Source organism: Mauremys mutica, chromosome 7, assembly GCF_020497125.1.
Source record: "Mauremys mutica isolate MM-2020 ecotype Southern chromosome 7, ASM2049712v1, whole genome shotgun sequence".
NCBI classification, from domain to species: Eukaryota; Metazoa; Chordata; order Testudines; family Geoemydidae; genus Mauremys; species Mauremys mutica.
The window spans coordinates 18,933,758-18,941,643 of NC_059078.1; the positions used below are offsets into that span (position 1 = coordinate 18,933,758).

A 7,886-nucleotide genomic window follows, 5' to 3' on the forward strand; every position below is an offset into this window, starting at 1 on the left:
CCCATAGCAGATCTCTTGACAAAACTGAGTTTGTAATGAAACCCCAAACCAACCAAACCCCCATGTCTTTGGAGTTTTGCTGGACCTCTGAAAAAACCAAGGGCCTGACCCCCCGCTGACATAAATCAGTGCAGTGAGTCAAATGGAGCTATGCTGATTAACATCAGCTGAGGTTCTGGCACCATGTTAACAACAACTAAACAAACAACTCTGTATAATTTCTTTCTTTCTTTCTTCTTCAGGTGTTTTTGTGTGTGTGTGTGGTGGTGGTGGGGGGATTCACATTCATGAACATCAACATTAAAGGAAACAGCAAAACACACAGAAGGTGAATCACGTTCCTGCTGACCAACAAGAGACAAGACTCCCACTTCTCTCCCAGACATCTCTCACTTAAGCTAAATAGGACCTCCTTAGATGCTGATTCAGCAGTCCTATTACCTATTGCTGAACTGGGACCTTAACTGCTAGTTAGGTCCTCCAACCTCTTTGTGGGCCCTGCCTCTAGAGGGCGACAGCCTTCTCCCACTCATATACACAAAGCCAAAGTGTCATAGAGGATCAAAACCAAACTGCAAAGTTTCCTGTGTGCATTGGAGCAATGAAGGCTCTCAGGAAAGAGTTGAGATTTGGTCCTAATAGGGTGACGAGATGTCCCGATTTTATAGGGACAGTCCTAATATTCAGAGCTTTGTCTTATAACAGGCACCTATTACCCGCCGCCTCCTGTCCCAATTTTTCACACTTGCTATTTGGTCACCCTAAGTCCTAATAAATGAAGAGTCCATTTTGTAGCAGTGCTCACACTGCATGTAGGAGTGGACATAAGCCAGCATCCATACCCATCACATCAAAAGGAGTTAGCTTATTCTCATCTGCCTAATGCTGTCCTATCTGTGTATGTTCAGTTAGCCCAGCACTTGGGGGCTACAGGGACAGTGTGGGATTAGGACTCGGGAGTTGAGATGGAGGCAACTTGATTTTAAGACATTGTCTACAACATAAAAAAAGACAACATAGGACACACCAAGTAACCATTTGACTAACTTATGAAGCTGAGGCTGATATATGAGATTATTGCCAAAGCTACTGGAAGAAGACGAAAGAGAAAGATCAAAGAGAAATGAAAGTTATAATCATACTTTTATGAAAGCTCTCAAAGTAGGCGCAGTCAAGGCTAAATGTAAGCGTATCACTTGAACAAGCTCTTTTGATGAGGAGATTGTGTTGAAAGTGACAGCAATAACGGTCTGCGAGAAATAGAAATTGATCACTGTCAGGCAGGTAGCTCCTTTTGTCTAGCAGTAAGTTGATAACCAAGGTGCAATCTGCATGTTGTTTTTAGATATGTTGCTCTCAACATTTGAGCTGGTCGCTGCGCTAATCAGTATGGAAAAGATGACAAGTAGGGCTAATGGAGACATCTGAACCAAACCCCCATGTCCCAAGACACCCAAATACAGGTTTGTTTGGGATCTGAACAGGGGTCCTGAGCTGGAACTGAATTGTGCGCCTTGGTCGCCCCTCTAATTATTACTTTCAATAAAATATAATGATAAATATAGTCAAATGATAATATTTGTGGATTCTGAATCTTCCTCTGCTCCCCTCCTTCACATACATCTCAGCCTCCTTTAAAGTACACCTCTTCCCCGATATAACTCGGCCCGATATAACACGAATTCGGATATAATGTGGTAAAGCGGTGTTCTGGCGGGGGGGCGGGAACTGCATACTCCAGTGGATCAAAGCAAGTTCAATATAACACGGTTTCACCTATAACACGGTAAGATTTTTTGGCTCTCGAGGACAGCGTTATATGGGGGTAGAGGTGTACCAACATTCCACTGCAACATTGGTACAGCGGTGGGGACGGGGGAGCCAGGGTACATCTACACCGCAATAAAACACCTGTGGCAGGCCCGGGTCAGCTGACTTGGGCTCACAGGGTTCGGACTTTGGGGCTATAAAAGTGGCAGTGTTGCTATTTGGGCTCAGGCTGAAGCATGAGTTCTGGGACCCTGTGAGTAGAGAGGGTCCCAGAGCCCAGGCTCCAGCCCGAGCCCAAACATCTACACTGCAATTTTATAGCCCTGAAGCCCGATCCCTGTGAGCCAGAGTCAGCGGACACAGGCCAGTGGTGGGTGTTTTACTGCAGTGTAGACATACCCCCCCGATTCTTCTAGCAGCATGGGAAGGGTCAGCTCACACAAAGATGTGAGCCAGGTAAGTTACTTTGCCCCACATGCCGGGAATGTTAGACAACACTGAAGCAGTTAATAGGCAAATCATTCAAACGAAGTTTGACAAGTTTTTAGTTGCAGCTCCTACAAACCATCATGCTGTCACTTTTGACAGATGACTCTTCAAACAGCAGAAGAATTATGGAGTCCTTCCCACGCCGAGCAAGCAGACCATTTTGCTTTGTATAAAAATGTTTACAATAACCAGCTCCAGTTTATTGAGCATGTGTTAAAAGGCACTTGCAAGCTACACAGATCATCATCAAGGAGCATCTCCACTTTAAATCTTAACTCTCTTTTAATGGGATTAGATTCTGTGTAATTTAGCATCCTAAATACCACAGAGAATATTAAAACAAGGCAAATAACATGACTACACCTAGGTGGGATATATTTCTAGTGTGTTTGTGTCACAATTACCAGACTAACTGCACCTCTGACCCCTCAGTCTCAATCCTCTCTAGCAGCCACATGTCTCTTGGTGGAAGCACATGATTCTCCGTCTCTCAGACTGGGCCCTGAGTTGAGGTCCCCTATGTATCAACCAGGATTAGATTTATGTGCAGACACTGCTATTCTGTTCCCTCTGAAAGTAATGACAGTGATAATTACTGACCAAATAGCCTCTTGGAAGCCCAGTATTAGTTATTTAGAACTAAAGCATTCCAGAGAAAACAGATCATAAACAATAAAGCAGCCTATTGGCACACCTGATTGCCAGCTAGGGATCTATCCACCTTCCACATGGGGATACTGCAATGACTAATTCCCTTTCAGAAAGTTTCTCTTTATGTCTCTTTATGTCAGTCTGTCTCCCTGTCAGAGCCGGGTGCACTTTGGCGGTGGGTCCCGCTTCAGCGGTAATTCGGCCCCAGAGCGGAAGGACCCCCCGCCGGCGAAGACCGGGAGCGGAAGAAGCTCCGGGGGCCTTGGAGCGAGTGAAGAACCCCGCTCATGGGGGCCCCTGCGGGGCCCGGGGCAAATTGCCCCACTTGGCGCCCCCCCCCCCGCCCGCCCCCGGGGCAGCCCTGGGCTCCCTTATGCTAACTCAGGGCTTTTCTAAACTACAGAGCCTTTGCTGGTACAGCTGTATCTGCAAAGCCCCCTACTGGAGATGCAGCATACAAACAACTTTGACCTTGGGGATTTTGCAGACATAGTTATGTAGGCGAGGTGTATTTAATACACACACACACCCTATCTGACATACCTATGCCAGCAAAAAACATAGTCATAAGCATGGTCAGCCCTACGCTCTTGGGTCTACCGAAACCATAGAGTGTTAGTGAGTCTGAACAAGTGCAAGGCAGCCAAAATCTATTCTCATTTATGCCAGTCTAAGACCAATCTCCACTGACTGCAATAGAGTTACGCAAGTGTAAATAGAGCCAGAATTTACACTTGGGGGTCTAACACACCACTTTACTGATCACAACTGAATTTGGCCTACCAATTTTATCCTAGTTGTTATATTATACTGAGAATTGTATAGGTATCTTTGTAGTTACAGGACCAGTATCAACAGTCATGTAAAGCAGTGGCTCTCAATTTTTCCAGACTATTGTACCCCTTTCAGGAATTTGATTTGTCTTGCATACTCCCAAGTTTCATCTCACTTAAAAACTATTTGCTTACAAAATCAGACCTAAAAATACAAAAGTGTCACAGCACACTATTATGGAAATATTACATACTTACTCATTTTTTACCATATAATTATAAAATAAATCAACTGGAATATAAATATTATACTTTCATTTCAGTATATCATTTATAGAGCAGTATGAACGAGTCATTGTCTGCATGAAGTTTTAGTTTCTACTGACTTCGCTAGTGCTTTTTATTTAGCCTGTTGTAAAACTAGGCAAATAAGCAGATGGGTTGATGTACCCCCTAGAAGGCCCCTGTATATCTCCAGAGGTACATGTACCCCGATTGAGAACCACTCATGTAAAGGAGTCTGTGTACTTGATGAAAGACTCCAAAATCAGGACAGAAGTTCAATGACATGCACACTAACAGACTTTAATTTTAAAACTACTAGGAAAAGAAATTTTTTGTCTAGAATGACTGACACATTGTGGCTTTTTATCTCTAATTCAAACAGATTCATTAAGAGGTTCTCTCATAATCTCAGTTATACTGGTGGAAACCATAAAAACTGGAGCTTTGGCTAGTAAGCCATACATAGTAGAGACCAGTTCTTTGAAAAATCTTTGATTTCAGACTGGGAGACACAGCATGCTCCTTCCCAGAGGATGGGTTTGGTTTGAATGTTTGCAGTGAATTGGATGCCTGCAGAAGCAGGGAACTGATTACACAGGTTTAGGCTGGGGATTGTGCATGACAGCTATCTGCATTGTTACCTCTGGGTATATACTGCAGTCCTGGTCAGCAACAGTCCAGCTATTCCATTTCTGGGCTCTGTACACTGCTTTGTCAATGCAGTTAGCTCCTGATCTGTACCACGCCCACCATAAACCTGTGTAATTAGTTCCCGGCCCCATTTATAGCAGATATTAGACAATCCCACGAATAATCTATTATCTTTTTAATCTCTAACCATCCTGACTACTTTTTACAACAAGCCTTTTAAAGTATTTAACATTGCCAGCAGTTGTTTTACCTGTTGGTAAAGTACTGGAGAAGGATAGAGTTAAAGCAAACCATTTGCTGCTCTCTGATTGTCACATCCTCTGGAAAATCTAATAGTAAAAGTACTAGACTGCAAGGATGATTTTGCGTCTGGTGCTCTAACTAGACAAGCCAGGTTATCTCACGTACTCCATAAATAATGAAAGCCAACGTTAACAGTTAAGCAGAACAACATGCAGTGAAATGTTCTCTATGTAGTTGTGCACCAGGCATTAGGCTATTCTAGATGTGCCTATTCCGCCATCTGGTGGCATTTACAAATCATATCATAGGCGGCCTCTGCATTTTCTTCATCTACTTCCATGTATAAACCCATGTTAATTTAAAATTCTACTCCTGATAGGTTACTTTGACTTTTAATTCCACAGAAAACATCCCCAGTTCTGCCCTCCAATATTTTCTCTCTTCTCCCACATTCCCAAGTTATTTCACTCTTCTCTACTTTTCTCTTCACATCCAAACTTCACTCACAGATTGTTCAGATCACAGCTCTTAAGCCATCCTAGTGCTTTTTAAGCCCTTCCAGAAATTCTAGCCTCCCTTGGTCAGTTATTTTGAGACACCTCTTTGTATGAGAGATGAGTCTTTCACTGGCTCAGACATACATATAACGTGGGCCGGGCCAAGCAAAACAGTGGGGTAACAGGGTTATAACTGAGAATCAGCACTTTGATTCCACCTGAGAGTTCCCAGTGCAGCAAGGCAGCTTAGCACCCCTCCACCAGCACAAAGCTGCCTGTCCTAAAGCTAGCTAACCCAGACGAAGGAGGCTCCCCCCCAGAACAGGGGGACATTTGGATGGCATAGAGCCACCATTCCCTCTCTGCATCCTGGTGATCCCAAGCTGCCACTACCACTTAGATCAGCCTCCGCATTGCTTTAATTTGTACCTGGGGACTAGTCCGACTCCAGGGTAGAGCAGCCCAGAATCAGAACATAAAGGTGACTTAAAAATCAACTTTTCACCCCCACCCCTTTGCCTCCAACTTGTATCAAGCACTCTTGAGTCAAACTTCAGGATACAGTTCCTAGTATTCTGGAATGTCTATGTTCATATCACAGAATAAATACAGCAGACAAACAAATTCATGGACACCTAGGACTTCAGGATTGCTGTCATGTTCTGCTGCATTGCTTCTGTGTTATACAGACAGAATTCAGATCCTCCTGTGCCAGAAATATAGGCCCCATTCCATTTATGCTAAAGCTATTGCTATGTACCATTAGATTAGCTGTTAGAAATATAGGGCCTATAACACACCGCTGAGCAGTTCTGCTGCCATCCAGTAGAGGATGGCCACACACATATACTACGCAGTTTATTCCAATAGCTTTAAAACAGCAAATTGAGCCTCAATATATCCATAGAAGACACAAACCATAAAGGAATTTTTTTTCGTACACCATGAAAAAAGAAAACAGCTCCACAATTAATATCAAGTACCCTGGGGAGGGAGATGAAAAGTCTAAATGATGCAACTGGCATCTGTGGGAATTCAAATTCACTTCATCATAATTGAGCATCACCCCAGACATAGCTAGCCAGAGTGGAGCCAAAATGAACAGTGAGGGTCAGATTCCCAGCTGGTATGTCCCTACCCATGAAGAACTTGACAATGGCAAATCCAGTCTGAGTATCCAGTTATGAGAACTAACGTGCCAGATCCAAACCCCACCAAACATCTAATTCCAAAATTGGACCCAAATTCTTGCATCCTGAGCCCATCTCTTGTTCACATGATTGTTAGTGTATCGTGGTGACTTTAATGAGAGTGATGCTAACTTATGTGAGGTCTGTGCCCTGTAGCTATTACTGCGGGAACAAACAATTTCTGTTGTAACAATGAAAAAAGGACTGCATTTACACAGACTGTCATTTTCCTCACCCAGTGACTCACTGTCTGCATAAATGCCTTGTGCTGCTTAGTATAAATTTAGATAATACCAAGATCTCTCCCCTGGGAGAGTGATAATAAAACCCATTTTGTCTACTTCACTGGAATATTTAATATGTAGTTAGGAAGCTAGGATTTACTGGACTGAGATGTCACTTGTGAGGTAAAATTATCTCTGGCAGAGGCACACCACCATTGGCTTATTCCAGCATGGCACTGGTCTGTCAGAAGGCCATCATTCTACCTCTTTGTGGGTTTTCTATTACTGTTTGAGTGCCCCGAAGTGGGCTAGATGCTTGTCAGGGTACTCACTCACTCACCACCAGTAGCATCTCTTCCTGGCTGTTCTGAGAATTCTCTCTTTCAGGTCCGACACCTTCACTTGCAGACTCTTCCCCGTTGTCTTCTCTCTCACTCTGAAGTCCCACTCTCGCTCCAGGAATCTATGGCCAGGTCACTGTGTGACTTCCCCTTCTGGAGTATAGCGTCTCACTGTATCTGTTGTCCAGACAATACCACTCCACCAGGGGCTAGTAGGAGAACCCAGGCCTACCCACCACTCCAGATTCTAGCCCAGTGACCCTAACACACAGTCAAGGTCTGCTCAGTCCCCAGCCTTGCTGCTCTCCCCCAGGCTGCTTCCTACTTGCTTCCCATAGGCTTTCTTCTCCATCCTTCGCTCTGTGGGTATGCCCTTCCCTCAGGGCTAGGCTCGCAGGGTCTTACTCTTTCTGTGGATTCCCTCTAATGCACAAAAGGTGGCTACAGACTTTCTTAATGCAATCACCTTTCTACTGTCAACTTACTGACTTTGTACCAGTCCCTCCTATTCCTCTCCGGCTGGGTTCCATCTCCAATCAGTCCTTCAGTCCCCAGCTCTTCCCCAGGGACAGTCTAACAGGTTAATTACCCTAATTTACAAGCTCTGCCCTGTGTGTGGTGGACACCCCCATCCCAGTACCTTACAGAGACAAGTAAAGGCATGCTTCCTGCCCCAGAGAGGTTACAATCTAATGTCTCTACCCTCTAAATTGATCAGTACAGGCTGACCCTTGCCAGGTAGAACAAGTCACAGGAGCTCAAATCTGCAAAT

The 7,886-nt window shown here is 44.3% G+C and overlaps 1 long non-coding RNA gene across 1 annotated transcript in view; it reads right to left on the minus strand.

Annotated features, from left to right (window-relative positions):
* The window catches only part of LOC123374926, a 23,571-nt gene extending 15,896 nt beyond the window's left edge, over positions 1-7,675 (minus strand). Inside the window, exon 1 of the long non-coding RNA XR_006581255.1 lies at positions 7,114-7,675. This is a non-coding gene — a long non-coding RNA (uncharacterized LOC123374926). The remainder of the gene's footprint in view (positions 1-7,113) is intronic.
* Positions 7,676-7,886: the final 211 nt, after the last annotated feature.